This window comes from Dysidea avara, chromosome 3 (assembly GCF_963678975.1).
Source record: "Dysidea avara chromosome 3, odDysAvar1.4, whole genome shotgun sequence".
In the NCBI taxonomy this organism is placed as follows: domain Eukaryota; kingdom Metazoa; phylum Porifera; class Demospongiae; order Dictyoceratida; family Dysideidae; genus Dysidea; species Dysidea avara.
Window position 1 is genome coordinate 17,331,835 of NC_089274.1, and position 10,900 is coordinate 17,342,734.

The 10,900-nt window shown below is 37.8% G+C and overlaps 1 long non-coding RNA gene across 1 annotated transcript; it reads right to left on the minus strand.

The window, feature by feature from the left end:
* Nucleotides 1–7,566: 7,566 nt before the first annotated feature.
* LOC136251792 (uncharacterized) lies at nucleotides 7,567–8,108 on the minus strand. Its single transcript, XR_010699199.1, has 3 exons — nucleotides 7,902–8,108; nucleotides 7,778–7,853; nucleotides 7,567–7,725 (listed from the first exon to the last, which is right to left on the minus strand). It is a non-coding gene; the product is annotated as an uncharacterized lncRNA (long non-coding RNA).
* Nucleotides 8,109–10,900: the final 2,792 nt, after the last annotated feature.

Sequence of the window (10,900 nt, forward strand, 5' to 3'; positions counted from 1 at the left end):
ATTTGATTATTCTTTAAGTATGAATAAATACTGATATCTTTGTTGGGCAGTAAGGTAAAGCTTTAGAACTATTTCTATTCTTCTAAAATGGAATTTTTCAGTATGAATATGCCACTTTGTTCACAATCTCAAGCTTCTAGTTATTCAGCTGATCACAGTTTACTAAAGAATATTCGAAAAGCATGTTAACGAATTGAAGAATGTCATGTTGACCAAATAGTCGAATATTCTAATAATCATTTCAGCACTACTATAATGAGGTGGTCACAAAATGAGGTCTCACTGCGTAATAGTTTAGTCTACTATGAGGAAGCAATGATGAATTATGTACATAGATAGTTTCTGGTCAATGGTGACCCCAAGATATTTCATGTGAGGAACCTCAGAGATGATAGAATTCTCCAGATGATAGCTATGAATGATGGGATTTCTTTTATTGGTAATTCTCAAGTGTTCGCATTTCTTAATGTTAAATTCCATCAGCCAAGTATGAGCCCATTCAATGAGTTTGTCAAGATCCTGTTGTAGGGCTATGCAATCGGATTCGAAAAGTATGTAGGAGTACAGTAGGACATCATCTGCATACAGTTTAACCTTACTATTGACACAAGTAGGGAGATCATTTACATACAGTAAAAACAGAAGTGGTGCGAGTACAGTACCTTGGGGTACACCAGAGAGAACTTGTTTAGAGTAGCTGTTTTTCCCTTCTAGCACTACATACTGGGATCTGCAAGTTAAGAAGGACTTAATCCACAATAGGATAGATCCATCAATCCCATAATGTTGAAGCTTGAGGTAGAGTCGGAATGTGGAACCTAATCAAAGGCCTTACTGAAGTCAAGTAGGAGTACATCACACTGGCCCTTTTGATTCAAACACTTGGCAAAGTCATTAACCGTGGAGATTAATTGTGTTTCACAGCTCCTTTTGTGACGGAAACCATGTTGTTCATCACATAAAATGTTAAAGGATGTTAGATGATTAGACACACTTGAATATACTATACGCTCTAATATTTTACAGCAGATACACGTAAGGGACACAGGTCTATAGTTGCATGGGTCTGATTTATCACCTTTCTTATAAATAGGAACTACCTTCGCAGTTTTCCAGATACTTGGTAGTGTACCTTGATCTAAAGAAGCCTGGAAGATCAATGATAAGGCTGGGGAGATTTCATATGCCACTTCTTTAAGAAAACGGGCAGGAAGGTTGTCAGGCCCAGATGCCTTATGTTGTTGGATGCAGTGTTTATTCTAGGATTTCTCCTTTGGGGGGAATCAGGAATTTAGGGGGTGACCAGGTGAAAGTCTATTATATAGTTGTTCAAGTTCACAACTACATAGCTATATAAAATAGTTGACATGACTGTCTCATGAGTATTGATTTTTGTGATTGGGTGAAGCAAGATCCTATGGTTGATAATAGATTATATGTAGCAACAATAGAATAAAATATTTAATGAAATAATATACATATACATATGCCTGAAAAAATTGGCTTGATTTGCCAATGGATGCAAATTATTTAATATGGTTGCTATGTTTTAACCAATCAGAATGCAGTATTTTAATGTGTATTTATATGGATAATTATATCAAAATCTTATGTTTATATTTAGCTACAATGCTACATCTATTGCTTAGTGTTTATATCACTATGCATTCCAGTTATATTCATTGAAAAATTGTGAATATCAATATGCTGGCACAATTCTACAGTCTAACAGAAATCAATGTCTTTTGTCCTAAATAATGCTTTAGAAGATCAAACCTCAAATTTCAATTTCTGAGTAAGGCAAGGAGCATACTACTCTTGTTTTATGTTGAAAGGATAATTGGGCACCTTTAAACCCAAACACATTTTTACAAAGTTCATATATATAGAGAAGCCCCTATATAGTAGAGTTTTTTGGGTAATATCACTCTATAACTTTTAATTATAGTACTATAATCTTTGACTATCTTCAGGTGTATTTGTAAACACATAGGTGTGGGTATTGTTCTAATTGTAGGAAAGCATATAGGCTCTTGGGCAGACCGTTTATAGACAAAACAGACCACTGGATACTAATATTATTAATCAATAACTGAAAGTATACAATAACAACTAACTCTTACAACTACAATATATACACAATATTAATATTACAGGTATGCATAAATTGCATTATATTACATCATTACATTACATCATTAACACTTTTATAGATATGAAGGAGGCATAGCATTATGTAATAATGGCCTAGTTTTTGAATTTTCATTGTATCAATTAAACAATGGACCATGAATCCAATAGGAAGCAATATAGCTATGTGTAGCAATTGCAGCCACAATGTAGTGTGTGGAAGAAGAAACAAAAATTAAAATTTATCATATGCTGTCAGTGTGTGCAGTTGCTATGCAACAACTAGATGATTTGTGACCGGATTTGCAAAAATTTACCCTTTTCACACACAAAATTTGACCCATGCATATTTTGAATTTCAGGGTTTCATAAGTTTTTGAACATATACCTTATAATTACCTGCATGCAATTATCCATGAGTGTATAGCTATACAGTAGCTACTAGTATCTAGCAGCATTTTGGTATAAGAGCAAGTTTATCAGTGTAAGGAGTCAAGTGTTACATCATTTTGTTTGCTGTATGTAAAATGTGTGCCGGAAAAGGTACCTTTTCACAAATTCGGTCATTTTATCTCAACTATTCTAAAGAACATACAGTATACCAGCTTGTGTACTTTCAAATTCAATAGCATTTCCACTGTGGGGAAATGCAAGTCATTTGTTATAAAAATGCAAGATGGAAATCCATGACAAATAAGGCGGACGAGCCAATAAATCAATGTGTACAAAAGTCAGAAGACATCAAGAAAATAATCTACAGGTGCTTACATAAATATGATGGGTGATGGTACTATTGTATTTTGTGGAACTGATATATATTGTCCTAAATCAAAATGTCAGTTTCATCACTTATATATAGAGCATTTTCAACACGTGATCTGCATTACGTAACTTCAAATATCGCCTACGTGTCCATGAACCAAGCACTGGTGAACCGTATAATAGTTCACTCAGAAAAGCGTGTTTACAGTATTCTTCGGGCAGTGGAGAGAAGTCGTGGTTGTTGTGGAAGAGAATTGCATCTTTGGCAGTGGGTGGTGTAATGTATGCTATTGTCTTGCTTTGTGTTTATCTTGTATATTCTTGTACGCTTAGTTGTTGTTTTTGTATTTTTGTATCACTCTAACAAGGAGGAACGGGTAGTGCTAAAAGCCGGAATGGAACGGGGCGCGCGCCAAGTTAATAAATCATTTTTGCAGATCGTACACTGTTTCTTACCATTACATAGTGACTAGAATTGTGCTGAAGTTAGTTTTCTTCCACTTGTAGGCATGCTAGAAATCGCTCGCTCGAAGTTTCTATTTAATGCCCACTGCACGAATGCGTTTTGCAATCGCTTACGCTGAAAAAACTATCATTTAACCTGCTAAACTATTATTTTGTAAGCACTGTAAGCATATGATTCACAGCCGCTAACATACACTGTGGTTAACTCTCGTAAATTATTGCCCATGCTGGCAGACTTCAGAAAACCATCCTCGCTGTCACTGAAGACTTGGACACGACTATAACATGAAAATACTACAGTAGTTTACCTTTTAGAATGATAAGGAAGCAATTCTACATCAGGATTAAACAGAATTTGATGGATTAGTAAGAGCACAACATGCCATGTGGCAGGCATTAAATAGAAACTCCGAGATAGCGATTTCTAGCATGCATATAAGTAGAAGGAAATGAACTCTAGCACAATTCTAGTCACTGTGTGGCAGCTGGAAACGATGCAAAATCCGTCTCAGACGATTTTTCTATTTGGCGCGCGCCCCCCAATTGGTTCCGTTCCGGCTTTTAGCACTACCCAGGAGGAACGGCACTATGCCGATTGTTGTGAGTATAAAATAATAAATCAAATCAACATTTCCGCATAAGGGGGGGGGCATTAGCTAGTTGTTATATTGTAGTTGTTCAGCGTAACAACCTTGTTGGCCTTCCCTGCACCATCTCTAGTTTGTAAATGTTTTGTTCACGGTATGGAGACCAGATTGTATACAGGCACATTCAAGGATGGGGCGGACAAATGTATTATAATGATAGCATTTAGCTAACTGCTAAACCAGACATTTTGCAACACAGGTACAGCACTTATAGTATAGCTTACTAGGTGTTGGACACGCTTGGGTTGTCATAACTAACATTAAAGTGAGACAACTGAAATATGTCCAGCAAATGCAAATCTCAATAAGCCAGAGTGCCACATGTGTTCTGTTCTTGCTAGCTATACCGTGGTGGTATGACTAGACACTTGGTCTTATTGGACAATTTATAGATAATATAGCTAGTTGTTACTCCATGGCAAGTGCTGCACACCTGCATGCAAACTCGAGTGTCATGATCAACTACATGCAAAATTAGAATAGTAGACTAGACAGTAGGTGTCCAGAAAATCTATATGTATTTTTATACAACACTGGTATGGATCAGTCCACACACATTTGTATCATTTGTAAGATTTGTTGTTTTGTTATAGAAAAACAGCCATATCCTTGGACTCCATGCACTGTTTACCAGAAAACCAGTAGCTATCTGCAATTTAATGATGTAAACAGTACACACATCAGGGGAATCAATCACTTCTGGTTAAATGTTGTCATCTATCCATGTGTCCCATCAGCACTACATGAATGTAGTTTAACTTCTCACATCTACCTACACTGGATAAGCCACAGTTATGACAATCATGTCAGAAAGGTTTATTGTATTAACCACCACTGAGACTCACCACTTCACAGTTGTGGAATGGATCACCCAATATTATAATATTCATGAAGTTCTTGCATTTAGTGTATGATTATTGTACATGTTTAGTTTTGTAAGTTTTTGCATTTGTATACATCTGAGGGGCAGAGACGATTAGTATAGTGACCCATATATTATCCAAAACGTGTTCAGATAATTGAACTAAAATTGAAGCTCATTTATTTCTGCACAGAACTGTTCAATTAGTCTAATAGAATGTTCACATATTCTAACAAAATTATCCTTTCTACAGTTCAGATATGGCCGTATAAAGGAAGGACCACTGTAATAAGTCATCAAACATACAAACACTTTAACATATTCAGTTTCATCACCTCAGCAGTAATACTTAAAAGTATAGCATTGATTGAAAGGTCTTTGAAAGACACCTCCAAAAGTCTTCCTTTTGGCAATCCCAATTGTAATAGTTATGTGCATTGAGTATTTCTAGGTGACAGCTGGCTACATATACAATGGACCAAAGAATCATAGAACATCATAGCTAAGCATTTTCTATCATGGAACAATTAGTATTAACATTTACAAAGACATACAGAGCTCATATCTCACTAAAAATTAAATCAGGCTGAGCCTGAACCATTCACACTCAGTAGCTCGAACTCAGCAACAGTTGATCTGCTGAGTTAAATCCTGGGCGGCATACTCCAGCCAGTAGCCAATACCTTCAGTAACAACAGCAAACAGAGTAACGAAACTTGTCCGGAATAGCCTTTAAGAGAAATTCCCTGTTGAACGGCTCTATTTTTAGTCCGTCCCTTCGTGCAGTTACTAATCAACCTTGTAAAGAATTACCAGAGGTGTACTTCTCTTCTACTTCTAGTATGAGTTCTCTTCACCGCCAGAAGAATACTGTAAACACGATACACTGAGCAAACTATTACACGGTTCACCAGTACAGGATGACTTAACTACTCTTATAAAATGAGCAAATGAATGGCAGATGGACTTTAATGTATCTAAATGCAACATCTTACAAGTTACCACACACCATACCACCAAAACATTTACATATCAAGGCCAGTAGTGAGTGCCCTTGAAATCAGTAGAAAAGATTAAATATCTTGGAGTTTACTTGAACAATAAACTTTCATGGCATGATCACATTGACTACATATGCAACAAAGCAAATCGATTACTTGGTTTCGTAAAGCGAAATTTACATTCCTGTCATAAACACTTCAAAGAATATGCCTACAAACAGTTTCTGCTACCATCTATCGAATATTGTTGTGCCATCTGGGACCCACACCACCAAAATGACATTTCTAAACTTGAAATGATTCAACATCGAGCTGCTCGTTTCGTCTTAAATAAGCCTTGGAACAGACACCACCGTGACAGTATCACAGACATGTTAAATAAACTAAATTGGCCATCTTTACAAGAACGCAGAAAGCAAGCACGCCTCACCCTATTGTACTAGATAGTTAATCATTTATTACTGGTCCCAAATCGCTGTCTGCCATCATTAAATCAAACTGCTACCAGAGCCCATCATGATCAGAAATTTAATCATATACAATCTTCAGTAAACACGTATCTCTATTCATTCCTACCCAGAACTATTCCCCATTGGAACGATCTATGTATCCCAAATCTATCTACCATTGATCTTGAAACATTTAAACAATCAACTACTCCTACTTTATAACTGTAACTTAGCACTTATTGTATTTATTGTAACTTAGCACTCACTGTAATTTAGTACTCATTGTAATTTTAGCACTTATTGTAACGTACCACTTACTGTAATTTAGCACTAATTGTAACCTATACACCTATTGTAACTTAGCACTTATTGTAACTTAGTACTAATCATTATTGTAACTTAAACTATATATAGGCACTTATGTTATTGTAACTTAAACTAGGCACTTATGTGTACGTACCGTGTACATTAGCGTAAAAACCTTGTCGGGTGTTTGCTAATCAATAAATAAATAAATAAATAATAAAATAGTATATACAGTGGTCGAGACAGTGGTTCACCAATATGGTGGACACGTAGGCGAAACTTTAAATTACGTAATGAAGATCACGTGTTGAAAATGCTCTATATAGTTATGCGAGATATCATGCCATCAATATTCTTTATTTTAAGGAATGCTTTATTTTAAATAGGTAAAGCAAATTATATCTTAATCGCAGTAAAGCTAAATATACATCTCAGCTCTAGAGAATAGAATAGCTAATCAGATCAAAATATGATTGCTCTATTATATTATTTCGATCTTCAGTGAACAGAAACAGCTAAGCTAGACTAACTCCTCCCCCCTCCCTGAAAAGAAATGAAAGCAGTGCCATCCGGCGTAGTCAATAGGTACGGCAGTGCAAAAACCTTCTGCTTGTTATTATACGCATACCAGGTTAGCTATACTCAGATGGTACGATTTTCCGTACCATACGCATATGGTTGTACCCAGCGTTGAAACCGGGTCGGGTCATCCGGATTGGATCACGTGAGAAACGAAATTGTTCGTTTGACGACGTGGAACTTATAAACGCTATCGCGTAGCTCTTTCGTGAGCCACGCCCACTTATCGCATTACCAACATACGCTCAGCCACGCTCATTTGTTAGTAAGTGTAGTATGCAGCACGAAATTGAGGGTATCTATGGTGAGGGGTAGCTATTGTCAGTAGGTGAAGACCTTTTTTTTTTGGTCTTCAACCTACAGCTATAACAAAACAAAACCAAAGGCTCGAGCGTTCAAATTCACCCACCAAAATCTTCGACAGTGATAGATTTTCTTTCTTGTCGTATAACGAATGTATTTTCCGTCTGATTGCATCCCGGTCGAAACTGTCTGCATCGACACGGATTCGTGAACGTTTGTACCTGCAGTGACGATTAGATGAATAGAGTAGCCTCCTGCAAACTACTTTTGTACCTTTTTCTTGGCGTAGAAAACCCGCCTTTCTTGCGGTACTCCATCCTCACTCTTACAATAGATGACTCTGAAATCCCTACGTGGCGAAATCAATACCAAACCCAGCTGCAAAGATATCTAATACCAGTGGCCTTAGAGATTCTCTGCTTCACATTGACGGAAACTTTAGACTTGTTCGCTTCTTGCTCGAAGTAGGTCCATAGCTTCATGAGTAGAAACTTTGTTTGGCTGTTTAACCTCTTTCCAAGAGGGTTTCGCTCCGCACTCACTAACGCTGCACTGGACGCCATATTTTCGACAATTAAGTGCGCGCCCGTAACATGAGCTTACGAATAAATGCGTCATGAACATCATGTTTAAAGCCTTTGATCTTGTATGGCTTCCTAATCACCAACCCAGGATTCAGCTCAACGCGAACGTACTATAGGCTGAAGTTGCAATATTTACTCAACACGAATCGAACGCTCAAAATGTAGACTCGTTCGCTCACTCGAGACTAGCCGAAACACGTCTCGGCTTTAATTAATCCGGGTCACATCCGGGTCAGTGGGTCATCCGGGTCAGCAGTAGTGACCCGGTTTCAACGTTGGTTGTACCGTACGCGTATACGAATACGGTATAATTATACCGTACACGTATGGTACAAAATACACATATGGTATAGAACAGAGATACTCTAATAGAGCAGTCAGTCAATACTCTAATAGAACGGTCACCTAACATCTGCAGTTGCATTGGTACATTTAGCCTGCTAAGGATATCTTGCAAATGAAATGCATGCGATCTTGTGTATCATGCCATTCTTTAGGTCTATAGTGATATAAATATAATGTAGAGTGCATTTTATCCATCCTGATCTTCCATTGCCAAAGGCCATGGTGCAACAAATGCTTTATACTGCAGCAAACAAATGTATATCAGCTTCACAGAGAATATATATGGCCCAGAAATGCAGAGAGTGGTTTTCTCCAGACCTGAATTGATTCAAACTGTATTTATTATAGTGTATGCATTTATATTTTGATGTTTCACACCTTGCCATGCCCACACCAGTGTTTATTTAACACTTCTCCGTGGTCGCATGTGACTGAGGACACATTCATGTTTTTATTGTATGCATAATATATGTACATTCTCTCATTACTTCAGTGATGGTATCAATCCAATAATTATATCTAAACTGCTCATGATTGGCACTTTAATGTCTCTATACAACTCTTGATCAATGTAGTCCACATAAAAGTATGATTTAAACCACTCTACATCTAAATTTTTAGCACTGCAAAAAGCTTTAGCTTCTGCATGGGGGCACAGATCCCTACTCCATAATTGTACTGGTGCACTCCCTTTGTCAAACCCTGGATCAGCCGCTGTAAACAGTAGGGGTAAAAACATTATAACTAGTATACATACAATTAAACTTGCAATGTGGCTTTATGCCAACAAGATAAATTACACATAATAACAAAACTTTAGCTAATATCACTATATTAGTATAGCTAACTATTAGTGTTCACAATATTGAAGTTGATTGGTGCAATCCACTGGCAGAGCAAGAGGCTACTGAAGGCTTATATATAGGCTGTGATACCTGAGCATATATAATGTACCCACATACACACATTACAACTACAGTGCTATCTAAATGATGATGAAAAGTATAATGGCTTAATACATAAAACGTAAATGCAATTATAACAAGTTCTTGGAAGGTTATCCTATGCCGTTGACATGAAGCATGATTAATTAGGAGCCGGATTCCCCTATACAAGTACAGTAACATCTTCACTGATCTCTTGCACAACAGTATACACTCCACGATGAGTTTATATTGTAGTCATAAAGTCATGCACTAGGAAGGTCAATGCCATCCGAATCAATATGTAGCAGTTGTAAACTGGAACTGCAAATTAACAATAGTAATTTCACCTGCTACAACTAAAGTACTTGAGCTCTTTGTGGCAAGGGCAGTCGGGAATAAAATGGTGACTGTTCTATTAAAGTATTTGATTGACTGCTTTGTTTTGTTTGTATTTTTTAAATGAAAGGGACACGTGCCCACAACGCGTTGCACGAGGAACGACGTGCAAAACAATGCAATGTTAGAACTGTTATATGGCCCCCATGCATAATAGGTCATGCATTACTCAAATTTCGCTTTAGGACTCGTATTTCGTGGAGGGCAGTGAGTTTTGATCAAGATGTTGAACTGGGAAGTTGATAGTGGAGATTTTATTGGGGGGACCAGTTGCAGCAGGGCGGACCATCTGCAGCAACTTTACATGGTCTGGCCGGACTACTTGAGGTGCGGTAGTTGGTCCGGCCGGACCACTTGCGGCGGGGGACCATGCACCTGCAGCGTGACAGGTCACTCGCGAGCAAGCTAATTAACTTGTCAGACAGCTATCAGCTTCGTGTACTACCAGCTCCAATTACCTTCTAACGTCTCAAGTGTAACTCTCCATGGCGTAAATAATACATCTCTTATAATGAATCTCTAGCTCTACTCAAAATAGACATGAAGAATGCATTTAATGAATGTAATCGCTCAGCTTTTCTTGATGGTGTGTGTAAAGAGTTTCCAGATATTTCCCCCTGGGTGTATTGGTGCTACAGTCAACCTGCTGAGCTGAGGTTTGGCCACAGGCGTATTCTTGCTTCCACAGGTGTCCAACAGGGAGATCCTCTTGGTCCCTTACTTTTTTCTTTGGTGTTGGTGCAATTTCTTCGTTCCATCTCTTTTAGTGAAACATGTCTTCTTAACCTGTGGTATTTAGATGATGGCACATTTATAGGTACTAGATCTTGTCTTCACGCATTACTTTCACATTTTACTGAGTCGGGTCCCAGTTTTGGTCTTTACATCAACCTATCCAAGTGTGAACTATACTGGCCTTCTGGTGACAGTTCTTTTCCTAACTTTCATCCTGCCATCAAGCGTATCAACCCCAAGAACGGTGGCTTGGAGCTTCTTGGATCTCCTATTTGGGGACCTCCACAGTTTTACGATGCCTTTTTGTCTGTTCAATTTGATAAAATAGTTGCAATTCAGGATAAATTGGCTGACCTCGTAGACCCTCAAGTAGAGTTGCATCTGCTTAGGAGCTGTCTTAGCGTTTGAAA